Source organism: Chiloscyllium plagiosum, unplaced genomic scaffold (assembly GCF_037043375.1).
Source record: "Chiloscyllium plagiosum isolate Xiang-an unplaced genomic scaffold, Cpla_swu_hap1 HiC_scaffold_48, whole genome shotgun sequence".
In the NCBI taxonomy this organism is placed as follows: Eukaryota; Metazoa; Chordata; class Chondrichthyes; order Orectolobiformes; family Hemiscylliidae; genus Chiloscyllium; species Chiloscyllium plagiosum.
In genome coordinates, this window is record NW_028270186.1 from 49286975 (window position 1) to 49309136 (window position 22162).

At 44.3% G+C, this 22162-nt stretch overlaps 1 gene segment (V, D, J or C); it reads left to right on the plus strand.

The window, feature by feature from the left end:
- LOC148135920 (Ig heavy chain V region-like) overlaps positions 1-22162 on the plus strand; it is a 49796-nt gene that overhangs the window by 1161 nt on the left and 26473 nt on the right.

Consider the following 22162-nt stretch of genomic DNA (forward strand, 5'->3'; position numbering starts at 1 on the left):
GGCATTAAATGTAGCCATTAGAGAAGTGGAAAGGTCTTATAAAAAAGATAGTGAATTATTGTTATAGAACTGAACAAAACCGAAATGTTGCTAAAAGAAAAACAAAATTGAACATTTCTGCCCTACACTGGTCAGGATTAGAAGACAAGTAAGCAAACTGAAACAGGGAAAACCAATTGATGAGTGATAGGGATTGCCATGGAGATGGAGCAAAAGCTACCAGGATTTGGGTAATCCACGATGGAGGATGGGAAAAGCTTTGGCTGTAAGAACTGCTTGCTTTTAGGGTATATTAGATGTTGGAAGTGAGTTTCTCGAATTCCACAAGCAACAATTACTGTTTTTTAAGCTGTTGCATTGTTTTGGAAGTTTGGGAGAAAAGATCAAAACAATGACACTTTAAAAAGGAGGAAGTGAACAAAGGTAGTGACCACATGGTCAGGGAGAGAGACAGAGACAGAGAGAAAGAAACCTACACTGCTGACTGACACAGCAGTGAATCTGCACAGTTACTGCCTTTGCTGTTTGAGTTCAAGTGTTTCCGGACATTGGGGTGCGTTGGAGAAAAATTGACAAACAGTGAAATTCACAGCTGTCATCCGAAGAAACTATGTTGGAGAGCACACAGCACAGGAGCAGATAAGTGCGTGGTTTTTAAGTGTAATATTGCTGTCATTTTTAATAGTGAATGGAGTTGGTTATTTTTTGTTTTTTTTTAGATCTGTCCTTTGATTAAAATAAAAAAAAATATGAAACATAGATACTCAGTTAGACTGGATTAGTGTTTTTTTTTAGTGCATAAGACTATGCTATTTTCTGGAGGTTGTTAAGGTACAAAGATGGCCTTGAGTGGAGTGATGTGCTCTTCCTGTCAGCTGTTGGAGATTAGGGAGAGTTTCCTTAATACTGATGATGATGTCAGCAGTAAGTGTGTTTGGTTCTGAATCGTATCAGATCGCATCGATCAGTTGGAGCGGCAGTTTGAGGCAATGAGGAATTTACAGGAGCTAGGGGCATCTGACGGATGGTAGTTTTAAGGAAGGGAGAAAAACCAGGAAAAGTAGGAGAGGGAGGTAGGTAGTGCAGGTGTCTCCTGTGACTAACCCCATCTCAAACAAGTATGTTGTTTTGGAAAATGTAGGGGGTGATTGCCTTTCAGGAGAAAGCAGCATGAACGGTCAAGTTTCTGGGACCGAGCCAGGCTGTAATGTAACAAGGGGTATGTCAGGTACCAAGCGATCGATTGTGAGAGGGGACTCTCTAGTAAGAGGCACAGACAGATGTTTCTGCGGCCGACAGCGAGAAATCAGAATGGTGTGTTGTCTCCCTGTTTCCAGGATCAAGGCAGAATATTCTCAAAGGGCAGTGGGACCAGCAGCAGGTCACTGTGCACACTGGAACCAATGACACAGGAAGGAAAAAGGATGAGATGCTGAAGAGAGGAGAAAGAAAGTGAGGCAGGAATTTTAAAAGGAGGTCCTCGAGGGTAGTAATATCTGGATTACTCCCGATGCTGTGAGTTAGTGAGGCTAGGAATAGGAGGATCGAGCAGATGAACGTCTAGGAAAAAGTGAAGACTGCAGATGTTGGAGATCAGAGTCGAGAATGTGGTGCTGGAAAAGCACAACAGGTCAGGCAGCATTTGAGCAGCAGGAGAATCGACATTTTGGGAAAACGTCCTTCATCAGGAATGAGGCTGTGAGCCAAGGAGGTGGAGAGATAAATGGAAGGGGGTGGGCCTGGGGTAAGGTAGCTGAAAGTTCATTAGCTGGATGGAGTTGGGGGTAAAGGTGAAAGGTCGGAGGGGAGGGTGGAGTGGATAGGTGGGAAGGAAGATTGACAGGCAGGACAGGTCATGAGGGCGGTGCCAATTGGAAGGTTGGGGCTGGGATTGGGGGGGGGTGATGTTGAGGGGGAGGAGAAATGAGGAAACTGGTGAAATCCACATTGATAGTGTGTGGTTGCAATGTCCCAAGGCAGAATGTGAGGCATTCTTTCTCCAGGTGTCGGGTGGTTAGGGTTTAGTGATAGAGGCCCAGGACCTGCATGTCCTCGGCAGAGTGGGAGGGGGAGTTGAGAGGTTTTCAGCCACAGGGTGGTGGGGTTGGTTGGTGCGGTTGGTTGGTGCGGGTGTCCCGGAGATTTTCTCTAAGAGCTCAACAAGTAGGTGACCTGTATCCCCGATGTAAAGGAGACTGCATCGGGAGCAATGGATACAGTAAATGACGTGTGGAAGTGCAGCAAAAGCTCTGATGGGTGTGGAAGGCTCCTTTGGGGCATTTGGGAAGTGAGAGGGAGTTCGGGACACAGGTTTTGCAATTCCTGTGGTGACAGAGGAAGGTGCCAGGAGGGGAGGGTGGGTTGGTGGGGTATGGGGTGTGGACCTGACAAGGGAGTTGCGGAGGGAATGGTTTTTACAGAAAGCAAATAAGGGTGTGGAGGGAAATATATCTCTGGTGCTGGGGTCCATTTGTAGGTGGTGGAAATGGCAGAGGATGATGAAATGTATCCTGAGGTTGGTGAGATGGAAGGTGAAGATCAGGGGGATTCTGTCCTTGTTTAGCTGTGGGAGCCGGTGGGTTTGTAGAAGATGTCTGTGTTGAGTCGGTCACTGTTGATGGAGATGGAGAGCCCCAGGAAAGGGAGGGAGGGCAATGTCCAAATGAATGTATAGCTGTGGAGCTGGTGTATGGGAGAAGGGATCACATTTTAGATCACTAGAAGCCCTTCTCGGGTAGGAGTGACCTATACAAGAAGGATGGGTTGCACCTGAATTGGGAGGGAATTAGAGGGAGATTGCTGCAGTTGCTTGGGAGGATTTAAAGTAATAAGGTGGGGGTGTGGGACCCTGGGAGATAGTGAGGAAAGAGATCAATCTGAGACTGGTACAGTTGGGAAGAAGAGCAAGTCAAACAGTCAGGGCAGGCAGGGACAAAGCAGAGAACAAGGTAGGACCGATAAATCAAACTGCATTTACATTAATGCAAGGGGCCTAACAGGGAAGGCAGATGAACTCAGGGCATGGTTAGGAACATGGGACTGGGATATGAGAGCATTTACAGAAACATGGCTCAGGGATGGACAGAACTGGCAGCTTAATGTTCGAGGATACAAATGCTACAGGAAGGATAGAAAAGGAGGCAAGACAGGAGGAGGGGGTGGGGGGGGGGGGGGAGTGGCGTTTTTCATAAGCGATAGCATTACAGCTGTACTGAGGAAGATATTTCTGGGAATACATCCGGGAAGTCATTTGGGTGGAAGTGAGAAATAAGAAAGAGATTATTCCCTTTTCGGGACTGTACTATGGAGCTCCACAAAGTCAGCGGGAAATTGAGAAAATAATTTGTAAGGAGATCTCGGTTATCTGTAAGAATAATAGGGTGGTTATGGTAGGGGATTTTAACTTTCTAACTGTAGACTGGGACTGCTGTAGTGTTAAGGGTTTAGATAGAGACGAGAAAGTGAGGTCTGCAGACGCTGGAGATCAGAGCTGAAAATGTGTTGCTGGAAAAGCGCAGCAGGTCAGGCAGCATCCAGGGAACAGGAGAATCGACGTTTTGGGCATAAGCCCTTCTTCTTCAGATAGAGAGGAATTTGTTAAGTGTTTCCAAGAAGATTTTCTGATTCAGTGTGTGGATGAACCTACAAGAGAAGGTGTAAAACTTGACCCACTCTTGGGAAATAAGGCAGGGCAGGTGAGTGAGGTGTCAGTGGGGGAGCACTTTGGGGCCAGCGACCAGAATTCTATTAGTTTCAAAATAGTGATGGAAAAGGATAGACAGGATCTAACTGTTAACATTCTAAATTGGATAAAGGACAATTTTGGCAGTATTAGGTAAGAACTTTGAAAAGGTGATTGGGTGCGGAGTTTTGCAGGTAAAGGAATGGCTGGAAAATGATGAAGTTTTCAAAAATGAGATACCGAGACAGAGTGTTCCTGTTGGGGTGAAAGGCAAGGATGGTCGGTGTGGGGAATGCTGGGTGACTATAAAAATTGAGGGTTTGGTCAAGAAAAAGAAGGAAGCATATGTAAGGTAGAGACAGAATAGATCGTGTGAATCCTTAGAGTATAAAGGCAGTAGGAGTATACTTAAGAGGGAAATCATGAGGGCAAAAAGGGGGCATGAGATAGCTTTGGCAAATGGGATTAAGGAGAATCCAAAATGATTCTACAAATACATTAATGATAAAGGGGTAACTAGGGAGACAATAGGGCCCTTCAAGGATCAGCAAGGCAGCCTGTGTGTCGAACCGCAAGAGATGGGGGAAATACAAAAGAAGTATTTGCATCAATGTTTACTGTGGGGAAGGACATGGAAGATATAGAATGTGGGAAAATAGATAGTGACATCTTGAAAAATGTCCAGATTACAGAGCAGGAGGTGCTGGATGTCTTAAAATACATAAAGGTGGGTAAATCCTCTTGCTGAGATATTTGTATCGTCGATAGTCACAGGTGTGGTGCTGGACGACTGGAGGTTGGCTAACGTAGTGCCACTGTTTAAGAAGGGTGGTAAGGACAAGCTAGGGAACTACAGCCCAGTGAGCCTGACCTCGGCGGTGGGCAAGTTGTTGGAGGGAATCCTGAGGGACAGGATGTACATGTATTTGGAAAGGCAAGGACTGATTCGGGATAGTCAACATGGCTTTGTGCATGGGAAATCATATCTTACAAACTTGATTGAGTTTCTTGAATAAGTAACAAAGAGAATTAGTGAGGCAGAGCGATGGACGTGATTTATATGAACCTAAGTAAGGCATTTGGCAAAGTTCCTCATGGGAGACTGGTTAGCAAGGTTAGATCTCACGGAATAAAGGAAGAACGAGCCACTTGGATACAGAACTGGCTTGAAGGTAGAAGACAGAGGGTGGTGGTGGATGTTTGATCATCGGACTGGAGGCCTATGACCAGTGATGTGCCACAAGGATCAGTGCTGGATCCACTGCTATAAGATTTGGGTGTGAGCATAGAGGTATATGGAGTAAGTTTGCAGATGACACCAACATTGTCGGTGTAATGGACAGCGAAGAAGGTGACCTCAGAGTATAACGGGATCTTGATCAGATGGGCCAATGGGCCAAAGGTTGGTAGATGGAGTTTAATTTAGATAAATGCAAGGTGCTGCATTTTGGAAAGGCATATCAGGGCTGGGCTTACACACTTCATGGTCATGTCCTGGGGAGTGTTGTTGATCAAAGAAACCTTGGAGTTCATAGTTCCGTGGAAGTGTAGTCCCAGGAAGAAGGCATAGTGAAGAAGGCATTGAGTATGCTTCCCTTTGTTGGTCAGAGCATTGAATATAGGAGTTGGGAGGTCATGTTGCAGCTATACAGGGCAATGGTTAGGCCACTGTTAGAATATTGCGTGCAATTCTGGTTTCCCTCCTAAAGGAAGGAAGCTGTGAAACTTGAAAGGGTTCAGAAAAGATATACAAGGAAGTTGCCAGGGTTGGAGGGTTTGAGCGACAAGGAAAGGCTGAAGAAGCTGTAGCTGTTTTTCCTGGAGCGTCGGTGGCTGAGGGGTGACCTTATAGAGGTTTGTAAAATCATGAGGGGCATAGTTCCGGTTAATAAGGTTTTCTTTGTTTAAAGGAAATGTGACATTGACGTTCCAGGTGTGATTCAGTTGGTTAAACCACTCTGCATTAAGCCAAACAGAATTTATTTAAACACAAACAAAAGAAAGTGGCATTAAGAATAAGTAAACAATTGAAAAACATAACCGACTACTTGATACAGTAACTTACTCATTTCCTGATCCAATGTTGTAACATCTCATAAACACACCTCTTGGCAAAAATGTAAATTCAAACTCGTATTCTTACAGGCGGAGGGAACAACATCCAGAGAAATGTCCGAGTGCTCAGTTAGGAATCATTTACTGAAGCTTGCAACCTTCTGATACTCAAAACATCTTGGGATTGCTGCAGCGAGACCAAAACTAGAAGAACCTGAACTGGCCACTCTTTTTCCATTGTTAAACTATTTTTAAGAAAAACCTACAGGCACTCTAGACTCGTTGGCACCTCTGCCTTTACAACCCTCTTCAAAAAAACACAGGCCAAAGTAACCTTTTGAAAGTGACAGCATCCTCACACCACCACACCCCCCACTCCCCCTGCCCCCCTGACACACACTCACACACCACACACACAAACACACACAGAGTCTCTCTCTCTCTCTCTCTCTCTCTCTCTCTCTCTCTCTCTCTCTCTCTCTCTCACACACACACACACACACACACACACACACACACACACACACACGGTCTTTCCCTCTGTCATGCACAGACATGGTCTTTGTTTGTGCGTCTGTCGGTCTCTCTTTCTCTCTCACACACAGGCATGATTTCTCTCTCTCACACGCACATACACACAGGCATGTGTTTCTCTCTCTCTCTATTTCTCTCTCACTCACTCACTCACTCTCACACATACACACACTCAGGCATAGTGTTTCTCTCTCTCTTCTACACACACACATACGGTCTTTCTCTGTCTCTCTCTCTCACACACACAGGCATGGTCTTTTTCTCTCTCTCTTTTCACTCACTCTCAAACACACACACTCTTAGGCATAGTGTTTCTCTCTCTCTTACACACACACACACAGATATATGGTCTTTCTCTCTGTCTCTGTCTCTCTCTCGCTCTCTCGATCTCTCTCTCTCGATCTCTCTCTCTCGATCTCTCTCACACACACAATGAACTATTATCTTTTATTCATTTTATGGGTTGTGGGTGTCACTGGCTGGCCAGCATTTTATGCCTCTCCCTAGTTGTCCTTGAGAAGGTGGAGGTGAGCTGCCGCCCTGAACTACTGTGGTCCACCTGCTGTGGGTTAACCCCCAATGCCATTAGGGAGGGAATTCCAGGCCTTTGACCCAGTGACAGTGATGGAACGGCATTATATTTTCAAGTCAGGATGGTGCGTGACTTGGAGGGGAACTTGAAGGTAGTGCAGTTCCCACACATCCGCTGCCCTAGTTCTTCTAGATGGAAGTGGTTGTGGGTTTGGAAGGTGCTGTCTGAGGATCCTCGATGAATTTATGCAGTGCATCATGTAGATAGTAGCAGCAGTGTGTACTGAGCATGTGTGGTGGAGGGAGTATACACTCGTGGATGTGGGCTGCTTTTCCTGGATGGTGTCAAATTTGTTGAGTGTTGATGGGGTTGTACCCATCCAGGCAAGTTGGGAGTATTACATCACACTTCCAACTTGTACATTGTAGATGGTGGACAGGCTGCAGTATTCGTTGCTGCAGTATTTCTAACTTCTGACCTGCTACTGTAACTACTGTGTTTGTGGTAAGTGCAGTTGAGTTTCTGGTCAATGATAACCCGCAGGATGTTGACATTATGGGATTCAGTGATGGTAATACCATTGAAAGCCAAGGGGCAGTGGTTGGATTGTCTTTTACTTTTGATGGAAACGTTTCTTGCCACTTGTCAACCCACGCCTTGATATTGTCCAGATCTTGTAGCATTTGAACATGGACATCCGAATCTGAGGAGTCGTAATGGTGCTGAACATAGTGCAATCATCGGCGAACATCCCCACTTCTGGCCTTGTGATGGAGGGGAAGGGCATTGATGAAGCAGCTGAAGATGGTCGGGCCGAGGACACTCCCCTGAGGGTCTCCTGCAGAGACGTCCTGGCCCTGAGGTGAATGACCTCCAACAATCACGACCATCTTCCTATGTGTCAGGTATGACTCCAACCATCAGAGAGTTTGCACCCATTGATTCCCGATTTCCGATGGTTCCTTGAAGCCACATTCAATCGAGAGCAGCCTTGATGTCAAGGGCTGTCACTCTCACCTTCCCTCAAGCACCCAGCTGTTTTGTCCATATTTGAGTCAAGGCTGTAATGAGGTCAGGAGCTGACTGGCCCTGGCAGAACCCAAACTGGGCCTCACTGAGCAGCTTATTGCTGAGCAAGTGCTGCTTTACAGCACTGTTCATGATACTTGCCATCACTTTACTAATGATCGAGAATAGACTGATGGGGCGTTAATTGGCTGGGTGGAATTTGTCCTGTTTTCTTTGTGTGTACAGGACATCCCTGGGCAAGTTTCAGCATTGTTGGTTATGTACCCGTGTTGTACTTTTACTGCAACATTAATAAGAGACAAAGATTATTTCATTTAAAAACCCTTCGTCTTAATCTATTATTACGCGACAATACACGCAAATTGCATCAACTGTAACCATGCATTACTGCATTCTGTTTCTGTCCATTTACTCCTGCAACCAACTCCCTCCATCTTACATCATCCAAGTTGTGACAACACATCAGCAATTACATTTTCTCATCCTGCCACGTGTATAAGTTTCAAATTGAATGGCTGCAGTAATAAGCTCCATGTAAACCATCTGGAAGTGCAGCCCTTACATTTCTCCAAAAGCTTTAATGGGTTATGATCAGTACAGACAATTGTACAAGACCCATTACTGACAATATAAATGTTGGAACACCAAGCTCAAGGTCTCCTCAATCATGGAATATTCCTGATAAATATTCAGTTTCCTGATGAAATAACCAATGGGGCTTCCTATCTTCTCATCGCCGTCTTGTAAGAATACAGCACCAACACCCACATCAATAGCCATCTCGAGTAGCTTTGTGCAATTAGGTGTAGCTAACACTGGGGCAGTGGTTAACACAGCCTTCAGGCTGGCAAATGCCTTCTGACATTCTACTGTCCGCTAAAATATCCAGCACTTCTTCAATTAGTCAGTCAGTGGAGCAACCACACTACTACAATTTTGTACAAACTTCTGGTAAACCTGTTCACTGCCAGGAATCATAGTCCTGCTCTCTTTGTCAATGTTATGGTTGGGACCATATGTCCATGCCTGATAACAGGGCCCAGGCACATGACTCGGACTTTGGTGAATTCACGCTTATCCACGTTTATCACCAGCCTGCCTCCCAAAGTCAATTAAATAGTTCCAATAAAGGCTGCAAATGTTACTTCCCTGTGTGAGTAAAAGAGCACAAGTTTGTCGATGTACATCATACAATTGGATAACCCAGGAATGACTTTATTGGTTATCCTTTGAAATGTGGCTGGCACATTTTCCATACCAACTGGCATGACTTTAAGTTAACAAAAGCCGAAATAGTCTTCACTCCTTCGGATAAAGGTACCTGCCAGTATCCTCTGAGCAAGTACAAATTACAAATCTAAGTTGCTTGTCCTACCTTTTCCAATACAGCCTTCCCAATGTGGAATCGGATATGAATCAGACTCTGCAACTGCATTCACTTTGCCACAGTCTGCACACAACCATGGGTACCATCTGGCTTTGGCACCATTACTATGGCTGAGCTCCAGTTGCTGCAACTCACTTTGATTCTGTTGTTTTTGGAACATCCGTTCAGTCTGTCTTTGAACATATGCCAACTTTCTTTGGCATAAGTGTGTAAGGATATTGCATAATTGGAGCCAACTCTCCCTCTCAATTTAATCATTCACAGTTCAAATATGTAGTCGTTGAACTCTGACTCACTAATTTCTCCTTATTTATTTTCAGTGGTCCTCTCAGCTCATGCCCCAAAACTCATTGATGTACAAATGGAATTCCTTTATCCAGTCGTTTGGATTGTCTTGACAATAAGCCCTCGATATGGTCTTCTCTAAGCTCACTAATGGTCTTTAAAGTTTAACGCCACCTTTCGAACACTCCCTTACCATGCTTGTTGGTAAGCAGTGGATAAGCTACCCATGCTGAAAATGTGTTGCTGGAAAAGCGCAGTAGGTTAGGCAGCATCCAAGGAACAGGAGAATCGACGGTTCAGGCATAAGCCCTTCTTCAGGAATCTTCCTTTTTCCTGAAGAAGGGCTTATGCCCGAAACGTCGATTCCCCTGTTCCTTGGATGCTGCCTGACCTGCTGCGCTTTTCCAGCCACACGTTTTCAGCTCTGATCTCCAGCACCTGCAGTCCTCACTTTCTCCTCCGATAAGCTCCCCATACCTTCCATGCATACATTTGATGTAAAATTTGCCCCTTGACCTGATTGTATCTCTGTGGGTGGTCTGTATCGAGTTAAACATTGGTGTACCTCTTCTACAACCTTTCTAGCAGTGGGATTGCACAAATAGAATGGCCTGTGGATATCAAATGGACGCATCTATCATTGTTAACAAATACTGATAACCACTTGTTGTTTTGTGTAGGGGTCCTACTCAATCAAGTAAGACCCTTGTAAAAGGTTCCTCAAATGCAGGGATGGGCATTAAAGTTGCCGGTTTTATTATTGCCTGAAGTTTTCCAGTTACATGACATGTGTGACATTTCGGGCAATTTTCATCTCCACCTAAATGAAGTCCAGACCAGTAAAAATGTTTTTGTATTTTGCCGGGAGTTCTTCTCACTCCCACAATGACCCACAGGTGACTGATGTGCTACCTGCCATACCTCCTTTCTATAAGTCCCTGGTAATGAATTTCTCCCACGTTCCCATCTGCCTGAATGTCTCATCAAGACATCATGTTTAAGTTAGTCACATTTGGGAATGCACTCAGATTCTTCTTCTGTCTTTGCTTTTCAATGCAATTGCTTCAGTTTTTCATCTTTCTGTTGTAGCTGAGTTCATTTCTCTGAACTAAAAATATCCATTAATTCTCCATCTGTTCTTGTTTTGTCTGAGCCATTCAATCAAATGTGTGCTCTGATCATTCTGCTTCAACTTGCTTTTCTGTACTCTTTGATTTCTTCTCCTGTTTCAATTGGTGACTTTATGACCTTGTTACCTCTCCGTTAATGTTTTCCAATTCTTTCATGATTCACATAGCAGTGATGATCATTGTATTTTATTTAGAACATGAGATAATCCATCCACAAGGATGTTGAATTATTGCCCTCTATTAGAATGATGACGAAGTTATTGATTTTTACTGCCCAATTCCAAGAGCAGACCTTGTCCCAACAATAGTCTTCACTCCTGACCGAGAAGTCGGTGTTTTGGGCAGGAAACTCCATGAAAGGCTTATGCCCGAAACGTTGACTGTCCTACTCCTTGGATATACTGCCTGACCTGCTGTGGTTTTCCAGCGCCACACTTTTTGTCTCTGATCTGCAATCCTCACCTTCTCCTTTTCCCTCGGATGTCTGGTCTGGTCTGAAGTAAGCTGAGGGGTACAGATGCACTTGCAAGGAGTTTTGTGGTCCTGGAACATGCAGAGGGAGGAGTGAAAAGGCTGTTGTATGGAGACTTCCAGAGGTTGTTGGGTTAATTGAGATGTGGGCGAGGGTATCCCAGTTGGAATGCTGAGATTTGGAAGTGACATGACAAATTCTTGAATTCTGTGTCCTCTCAAATGGAGAAGTCCTAAATCATCCAACAAGTGTGTCTTGGACATGTCAACAGAATGGAAGCATGTGACGTGTGAATTTACTTCCTGCATGATGAGATTCCTACAGCCAGGCAGCTAGTGATGGACCAAAGGGTCTGCTTCAGGAATGCTGAAGAATGGTATGACAGCCCTGAACATCGACTATACATGGAGAGAGTCCCTATTGGCTGAGAGAAATGAATGGGAAGATTTCCATTGGTTTGACATGAGCTATCAGGGTGACAAGACATCACCTTAGACGCTAAAACTAAAGGCATAAAATGACACTCTGTAAGTGTTAGTGAGAAACTGGTGATAAAAGCTGTCTGTTCTGAATTAGTATCTTCGTCAAGCAGCAAAGTTACATTGCATGGAGGCACGCAATCTGAAATACATCAGAGCACCTTCCAGCAACTGGAGCATGCTGGTGGCCTCTGACAAAGAAAGTAGTTTCAAGGAAATATGATGTGCTTCAAAATGCCACGGACACAGAAATGTACATCCGCGCGCGCGTGCGCGACACACACTCATACTCACATTCACACTCTCTCTCACACACACACACACACCTACACAGAGACAGACACATCGCCATGGATATGCACAGACATACACACCTACACAGAGACAGACACATAGCCATGGATATGCACAAACACGCGCACACACACAGACACACACACAAATACACATGCACACACACACACACACACAAATACAGACACACACAAGCACTCACAGAACAAAATGACATCCTGTGTTAAGAATGAACAAAGGTGCACCTCAACCATCACACCTTGACTCTTGGGAGGAGCTGTGTCATTGAAATTTGAGAGGTTACGTCTCCACATTATTTTTCGGGTGGGGTGATGAGTGATATTTTGAGGTAAACGGGAAAGCACTAATGTCCACGGTTTTCTCAGGGCAATATCCTCTTAAACATTGAAGATAGGAGCAGGAGAAGGCCACTCAGCCCTTTGCACCTGCTCTGCCATTCATCATCATCCAGCTCAATAGCCTCGTCCTGTTTACTCCCCATTACCTTTGGTCCTATTTGCTCTAAATGCTACATGTAGCCGCGTCTTCAATACATTCGATGCTTTGGCATTAACAAGTTCCTGTGGTAATGAATTCCACAGGCTCAATCACTCTTTAGGTGAAGAAATGTCTCCTCATCTCCATCCTACATGATCCACCCCGAATCCTCAGTCTGTGTCCCCTGATTCTGGACACACCCACCATCAGGAGTATCCTCCCTGTATCTACCCTGTCTCGTCCTGTTATAATGAGATCCCCTCCCATTCGTTTAAACTCCAGTGAAAACAATCCTAAGCTAGACAACCTGTCCTCATATGTCCGTTCCACCATCCTCGGAATCAGTCAGGTAAACCTTCGCTGTACTCCCTCCAGAGCAAGAGCATCCTTCCTCGGAAAAGGAGACCAAAACTGCACACAGTATTTGAGGTGTGGCCTCACCAAGGCCCTGTACAACTATAACAACGTATCCCTGCTGCTGTACTCAAAACATCTCTCAATGAAGGTCAATATAACATTTTCCTTCTTTACTGCCTGCTGCACCTGCATGCGTACCTTCTGCGACTGGTGCACAAGGACATGTGGGCCCTGCAGCACACTCCCCTCTCCCAATTTGCAGCCAGTCAGGTAGTAATCCACCATCTTCCTTTTGTTTCCAAAGTGAATAACCTGACATTTATCTAAAATAAACTGCATCTGCCATTGATTGGCCTGCTCACCCAATCTGTCCAGACCATGCCATAGGGTCTCTGCATCCTCATCACAGATCACCCTCCCACCCAACTTGGTATCATCTGCAAACCTTGAGATGTTACATTTTATTCCTTCATCCAAATCATTAATATATATTGTTAATAGCTGGAGTCCCTGTGGCACCCCACTAGTTACTGTCTGCCTGTTTGACATGGGCCCCTTAAGCCCTCCTCTGTTCCTTCTCTGCCAACCAGTTTTCTATTTATCTCAGTACACTTACCCCAATCCCATGTGCTTTAATCCTGTACAGTGACCTCTTAAATGGGGCATTGTCAAACGCTTTCTGTAAGTACAAATATACCATATTGACCAGTTCCCCTTTGTCAACTCTGATAGTTACATCTTCACAGAATTCCAATAGATTTGTCAAGCATGATTTCCCCTCCATACCTCCATGCTGACTCTGTTTGATTTTGCCATGGCTTTCTCAATGCTCAGTCATAAAGGGTAAAGGATTTGAGAATTTTCCCCACTACTGATCTGAAGCTTACTGGTCTCGAATTCCCTTTCTCTGTATCTCTCTTTCTGAGTGTTGGAGTGGCAGTAGCTGCCCTCCAATCGACAGGGACTGCACCAAATTCTGAAGAATCCTGACAACCAAAGCATCCACTATTTCTGGAACCACTTCCTTAAGTGCTCTGGGATGCAGATTTATCAGGCCCTGAGGATTTATCAGGTTCAATCCCCTCCATTTCCCAGCACCATTTCTCTACTAATATTGACCTCCCTCAGTTCTTCCCTCTCACTAAATCTTGCATTCTCCAGGATTTCTGGTACTTGATTTGTATCTTCGAGTCAGAGAGCCCTAAAGCACAGAGACATGTCGTTTGGCCCAAAGTGGTCCATACTGACCAAATTGTCCATCCATGCTAACCCCATTTCCCTGCATTTGGTCCACATCCTATCCATGTATTTGTCAAAATGCCTTTAAATGTTGTTAACGTACCCACCTCAACCACTTCCGCTGGCAGCTCATTGCATACACGTGCCAGCCTCTGTGTAAACAAATTGCCCCTCAGGTTCCCTTTTGTACTTTTCCCCGTTAACCTTAAACTAATGCCATCTAATCCTCGATTCCCCAACTCTGGCAAAAAAGACCGAGTGTATGCCTCTCATAATTTTGTACAATTCTGTAAGGTCCCCTCTCAGTCTCCTAGACTGCCAAGAAAAGAAGTTCTAGCTTGTTCAGCCTCTCCTTATAACTCAGACCACTGAGTGCGAGCAACATCCTTATAAATTTCTTCTGCACTCTTTCCAGTTTAATAACATCCTTCCTCGAGCAAGGTGACCAATACTGAACACATGCTCCAACTGCAGCCTCACCAACCTCCTGTACAACTGTCCTTTTTTGTGAAGACAAAACTAAAGTATGTATTCAGTTGCTCAGCTGTTCCTTTGTCCTTTGTTATACATTTCCCCATTTCTATCTGTAGGGACCTACATTTGTCTTCACCAATCTCTTTCTCTTCACGTACTGTAGAACCTTGTAGTGTCAGTCTTCATGTTCCCTGTTAGCTTACTTTCCTTTTTACTGTGTTTTCCCCATCTTAATCAATCCCTTGGTCCTTCTTTGCTGAATTCGAAACTGCTTTCAAACATCAGACCTATTATTCTTCTTGGCCAATCTCTATGCTTCTTCCTTCAATTGGATACTATCTAATTTCCTTTATAAGCCATGGATTGGCCCTGTTACCCATTTTGCTTTTGTACCAGACAGGAATAAATAGTTGTTGCAGTTCCCCCATGATTTTGTTGAATATTTGCCAATGCCTATCTACTGTCGCACCTTTAAGCAACTTCCACTAATCTATCAACGCCAACTCATGCCTTATATCCCTTCATAGTTTCCTTTATTAAAATTCAGCACCCTAGTCTCCAAATCAGCTGGCTCACTCTCCATCCTGATAAAAAAGCTGTATCATGTCATTGTCGCTCTTCCCCAAGGAGTCACACGCAGCTAGATTGGCAATGATTCCCTTCTCATTACACAGTACCCAGTCTCAGATGGCCTCCTCTCTAGTTGGTTCATCCACATGTTGGTTAAGAAAACCATCCCATATGTAGGCCAGGAATTCCCCCTAGTAGACATTGTGGCTAATTTGATTTGTTCAATCTGGATGCAGATTAAAATCACCCATGATCACAGATGTCTCCATATCATTAGCTTGGCTAATTTCCTGTTTAAGGAGAAAGTGAGGACTGCAGATGCTGGAGATCAGAGCTGAAAATGTGTTGCTGGAAAAGCGCAGCAGGTCAGGAAACATCCAAGGAGCAGGAGAATCGACGTTTCGGGCATAAGCCCTTCTTCAGGAATGAGGAAAGTTTGTCCAGCACACTAAGATAAAAGGTAGGGAGGAGGGACTTGGGGAGGGTCGTTGGAAGTGCGATAGGTGGAAGGAGGTCAAGGTGAGGGTGATAGGCCGGAGTGGGGGTGGGGGCGAAGAGGTCAGGAAGAAGATTGCAGGTTAGGAAGGCGGTGCTGATTTTGAGGGTTGGGACTGAGACAAGGTGGGGGGAGGGGAAATGAGGAAACTGGCGAAATCTGAGTTCATCCCTTGTGCTTGGAGGGTTCCTAGGCGGAAGATGAGGCGTTCTTCCTCCAGCCGTCATGTTGCTATGGTCTGGCGATGGAGGAGTCCAAGGACCTGCATGTCCTTGGTGGAGTGGGAGGGGGAGTTGAACTGTTGAGCCATGGGGTGGTTGGGTTGGTTGGTCCGGGTGTCCCAGATGTGTTCTCTGAAACATTCCACAAGTAGGCGGCCTGTCTCCCCAATATAGAGGAGGCCACATCGGGTGCAGCGGATGCAATAGATGATATGTGTGGAGGTGCAGGTGAATTTGTGGCAGATATGGAAGGATCCCTTGGGGCCTTGGAGGGAAGTAAGGGAGGAGGTGTGGGCGCAAGTTTTGCATTTCTTGCGGTTGCAGGGCAAGGTGCCTGGAGTGGAGGTTGGGTTGGTGGGGGGAGTGGATCTGACAAGGCAGTCACGGAGGGAGTGGTCTTTTCGGAACGCTGATAGGGGAGAGGAGGGAAATATATCACTGGTGGTGCGGTCCGTTTGGAGGTGGCGGAAATGACGACGGATGATACGATTAATATGGAGGTTGGTAGGTGAGGGCCAGTGGGGTTCTGTCCTGGTGGTGATTGGAGGGGCGGGGCTCAAGGGCGGAGGAGCGGGAAGTGGAGGAGATGCGGTGGAGGGCATCATCGAATTTCCTGTTTCATACTATTCCAACATGACCACTGCAGTCTGGGGGTCTCTGTATGACACACACTAATGTTTTTGTCCTTTGGTATTTCATAGCTCCACCCACACAGACTCCACATTGTCGAAGCTAATGTCCTAAAAAGAGATGAGCAAAAATACGTGACCAGGAATTGAGATATTTCTGCTCAAATATTGATCTTGGTTTGATGCTAATTAGCCTTGTCGACTTTCAATGAATTGCTTCATAAAATCTGGGAGCGCCAGCAGAAGGTGATGAGCTAGAACATTTGTGGAATTGCTTTCTCAGTAAATGAACATAGATACATTTTGTTGAGATTTTCACAGTAGATGACAGTGCTTCTCCAGCAGTTGGAAGTGAGAGCTGATAGTAGATCCTTCACCCAACACCTTCACTCATAAAAAAGTTACGGCTCTCAAAAGATTGACTGAGGCTACTTAGTGTAACATCATTTATTGAAAAATATGGTCGAGTGTTTAAAAAAGGATGTTACAGCAGAAAACTGAGAATGGCTTTCTAAAATGGAAATCTTGCCTGATAAAAGTATCGGAATTCTTGGAGAAAATGGAGGAAACCGTGATTGTAATATGTTTTAATTTTCTGAAGGTATTTGATAGCACCCATGCATAAGATTACTGAATAAGATCGGAGCCTTGGCTTTGGAGTTACTGTATTAACACGGAGAGAGGATCTTTGAAATCCCAATCAGAAAAGTTTGATTAAGAATTTTATTTTACAGAATGTCAATCTGTGGAGTACCACATAAATCTGTTCTGGGGACAAAAAAAAATTACAAAGTATTTTGATGACTTAGATGAGGAAAGTGAGTATATTGTAGGCAAGTTTGCGAATGACTCAAAAATTGGAGCAGAGACAAGTGGTGAGTATGACACAAAAAGAAGTTTGCGGAGGGATACAGATAGGACAAGAGAGTGAACAAGGAGCTTTGCATAATAATGTAATGTGGATGAAATAAATGAGAACAGACATAAACAGTGAAGTTATGCATTTTAACGGGCAAGATAGAGATTGAATTCAGAAATCTACAGGGAGTCCGCATCTCCGAACCACAAAAAGTTAGCTTTTAATTTCAACTGTCAATAAGGATGGCAAATGTCATGTTGGGGTTTGTTTAAAAACTAATGGAATATTGAGATTAGGAACAGTCAGATAGAGCAGCTAATGGGTGGCTGAGGAGCTGCTGCAGGGGTTAGGATTCCCATTTTTCAATCACTGGGATCTCTTCAGGGATAGAAATGACCTGTATAAGAGGGAGCTGAATTGGAAGGGGACAGATATTCTTGTGGGGAAATTTGCTAGCAGTATGCTGAAGGTTTTAAACTAGTAAGAGGGAATGGTGGGAACCAACAAGGTAGTGAGAAAGGAGAAATGTTTGAGCTGAGATGCGGTGAGCAATTCTAGGGGTCAAGGCAGACAACAGTTTGGCAAGAGCGAGGTAAGACTGCGAAACTGCATTTACTTCGATGCTAGAGGCCTGACATGTGAGACAGATGGACATGGGGCATAGATGGGAATGTGTGACAAGGATATCATTACCATTACAGAAATGTGGCTCAGGGATGTACAGGACTGGCAGCTTAATGTTCCAGGATATAGATGCTATCGAATGTATAGACAGAGGAGCAAGAGAGGAGATGGAGTGGTGTTTTTGGTTAGAAAGTACATTACAGCTGGATGTAGAGAGGATATTTCTTGGAGACTGCCCAGTGAAGTTGTATGGATGAAAATTAAAAATAAGAAAGAGGTGATGACCTTGCTGGGATTGTAAAATGGGCCTCCTAATAGTCAGTGGGAAATTTACAAGCGATTATGCTATCTGTAACAAAAAAGGATAATGGTAGGCAATTTTAACTTTCCAAACAGAGTTTGGGGTCGATTAGATTACATTACAGTGTGGAAACAGGCCCTTCGGCCCAACAAGTCCACACCGACCGCCACCGTGCCGCCCACACGGTGTTAAGATCTTGGAATGTGGAGAAATTGGTTAAGTGTGTCCAAGAAAAAGTTGTTATTCAATATGTGGATGCACCTACTAGACAGTTCGCAATACTTGACCTTCTGTTGGGAACCAAGGCAGGGCAAGTGACTGAGGTGTCCATAGGGGCAGGCTTCAGGGAAAGTGATCATAATTCTATTGGTTTAATAATAATGATGAGAAAGGATAACATTGATTTAAAAATGAAAGTTTCAAATTAGAGTGTGGCCAGTTTCGATGGTCTTAGACTTTGAGAAGTTGATTGGGGGAGGTTATTCACAGGTAAAGGGATGGCTGACAAGTGGGAGGCCTTTAAGAATGAGACAATGAGAGTTCAGTGATGGTATGTTTCCGATTGTATGAAGGGCAAGGCATGGGAAAAGCTCAATGATGAAGGAAATTGCAACTCCTGTCCAGAAAAAGAAGGGAGCATTCATCAGATATAGACAGCTGGGATTGAGTGATCCTGAGAAGGGTATAAGGGCAGTAGGAGTATACTTAAACAGGAAATCATGAGGGGAAAAAAGGGGACATAAAATTGCTTTGACAAATAGAATTAAGAAGAATCCGAAAAGATTCTAAAATTATTTTAAGTTTAAAAGAATAACTAAGGAGAGAATACAGGCCTGAAAGATCAACATGGCTTTCCTGCATGTCACCACAGGAGATGGCAGAAACACTAAGGAAATATTTCGCATCAATATTTACAGTAGACAGGAGCATGGAAGCTAAGAAAGTTGGGAAATAAATAATGTGATCTTAAAATGAGTTTATTTTACAGAAAAGGAGGTGTTGGAGGTCTTAAAGTAGGAAAATGGAAATAAATCCTGGAGACCTGATTAGGTATTTCCCAGAACTTTGTGGGAAGCTAGGGAAGAGATTCCTGGTCCCCTTGCTGAGATATTTGTATCGTTGATAATCATAGATGAGATGCAAGAAGACTGGAGAGTGACTAATGTGGCAGCATTATTGAAGAAAGTTGTATGGAAAAGCAAGGGAACCATAAACTGGTGAGCCTTTCACACCAGAGATGCTGCCAGAGCTTCTGAGCATTTCCAGCAGTTTCTGATACACAGCATCCACAGTTCTTTCCGTTTTTATTTAGTAGTTAGAGAACATTACTTTTTGAATTGGAGGCCTGTTAAAACATAACAACATCCGAACATAAGAAATACAATCAGGAGTAGGCCATCTGACTCCATGAGTCAGCTCTGCCTTTCAATAACATCATGGATCATCTTTCAATGGACTGAGACTCCACTTACCCACTGCTCACTATAACCCTTCATTCCTTTACTCTTCACAAATCTATCTTCACCTTTAAATCATTCAACAGGTTAGCCTCAGCTGCTTCACTAGGCAGGGGATTCCAGAGATTCACAACCCTTTGAGTGAAGACGTTGGCTTGACCAGCTATCCTTAGTAGCCACACACGCAGATGACAAGCAACATGAGTTCGACTGGGACAACACTACTATTGGGACAAGCCAAACAGAGAACAGCCAGGGAATTCCTAGAGGCATGGCATTCATCCACAGATTCAATCAATAAGCACATCGACCTGGACCCAATACACCAGCCACTGCAGTGGACAGCTGGAACTGACAACCGGAAGCGGCAGATACAAACCACTATAAATGCCGGAGGAAACATCACAGAAGCGCTTCACAGGAGTCTCCCAAGCTCTGAGGATGTCTCCTAGACAGGGGACGAAACGTCTGCAACACAAATTCCCAGCTCGGCGAACAGAACCACAACAACGAGCACCCGAGCTACAAATCTTCTTACAAACTTTGAGCCTCCCTGCTTCTGTCTTATCTATCGCATTTATAATTTTACAATCCCCTCCCCCATTCTTCTGAATTCCAATGAGTATAATCCCAGTCTGCTCATAAGCCAACCCCCTCATTTCCAGAATCAACGTAGTCAAACTCCTCAGCAAACCCCACCCCAGTGCCATCTCATGTAAGGCGATGGAAAATGTACAGAGTACTCCAGGCGTGGCCACACCAGCGCCCTATACAGCTGCAGCAGAAAGCCCTAATTTTAAACTCTATCCACTGGCAATGAAGGACAGTATTCCATTTGTCTTCCTAATTAGCTACTGGACTTACAAACCAGACTTTTGTGTTTCATGCACAGGAACACTCAGGTCCCCCTGCACAGCAGCATTCTGTAATTTTTCACCATTTTAATGTAGACCACTTTGTTATTAATCCTACCAAAATGGATGACCTCATGTTTACTAACATTGTACTCCATCTGCCAGACCCTTGCCCACTCCCTTTACCTGTCTATATCCTTCTGCACACTTTGTTCCATCACTCATTTAAGTGGCTTCTGTGCACTACAACACATTACACTTGGCCTCTAACTCGAAGCAATCTCCCTGAATTGTAAACAATTGCAGTCCCAACAATTGTAAACAGTTGCATTCTCAACACTGATCCCTGAGACACATCACTAGCCACTGAGTGTCAACCAGAAAAACACCCATTTATCCCCAATTTTTGGGTTCTGTTAGTTAACCATTCTTCTGTCCATGCTAATGCATTGCCCGTAATACTGTGCATCTTTATCTTATGCAGCAGCCTTTTGTGCAGCACCTTGCTGAATGCCTTTTGGAAATCCAGATACACCACGTTCACCAGTTCCCCATTGTCTACCACGCTCATTATAACCTCAAAGAATTCCAATAAATCAGTTAAAGATGACTTGCCTTTCATGAACCCATGATTCATTAAATAAATGTAGGTGTTGCATTTTTGAAAGGCAAACCAGGACAGGACTTATATAATTAATGGCTGGGCCTTGGGGGGTGTTGCTGAGCAAAGAAACCAAAGGGTGCAGATGCATCATTCTTTGAAAGTGGAGTTGCAGGGAGACAGGGTGGGGAAAAAGGTGTTTGGCACGCTTTCGTTCATTGGTCATAATGTTAAGTGTAGGAGTCGAGATGTCATGGCTCAGCTGTACAGAACATTTGTGAGGCCACATTTAGAATTATTATAGACAAATCTGGCTGACCGTTTCTATGAAGAATTTTGTGAAACTTAAGAGGGTGTAGAAAAGATTTCCAAGAATGATGCTGGAACTGGAGTGTTTAAGGTATAAGCTGAGGCTGAATAGGCTGGGGCTTCTCTTTTCCCTGCAGTGAGAGAAAAGGAGGCTAAGGAGTAGCCTGAACAAGACTTATAAAATCATGCAGGGCATTGATATGGTGAATAGCCAAGGCCTTTTTCCTCGAGCGGGAGAGTCCAAAACTAGAGGACAGCGGTTTAACGTGAGAGGAGATACGTTTGAAAAGAACCTGAGGGGTAACCTTTTCACGTGTATGTAGGAAAAGCTGCCAGTGGTAGTGGTGGAGGCGCGTTCAATTACTGCATTTAAAAGGTACCTGGATGGGTGTATGAACAGGTCACATTTAGAGGAAGATTGGCCAAATGTTTGGCAAATGGTACTCAGTCAGATTGGGATATCTAGTCAGTGCAGTTGGACCGAAGGGTCTGTTTCTGTGCTGGATATCTGTATGACTATAATGTTTGTTAAAACTGAAAAGAAGCTGTATTCTTACCACAGCTGGAATACTGTGACCTGTTCTTGGGACTCATATCACAAAGAAAAGGTACACTGGACAGAGAAACAATCCACATGAGGTTCAGTCGACTGATCCTAAAGATGGAGGGACTGTCTTGAGAGTAGAGATTGAGTCGTTTGGGCCTATACTCATTAGAACATAGAAGATTCAGTACTGACATTCTGAAACATCTATTATTTTCAGGAAACTTGATGGTGTAAATGCAGAAATGTT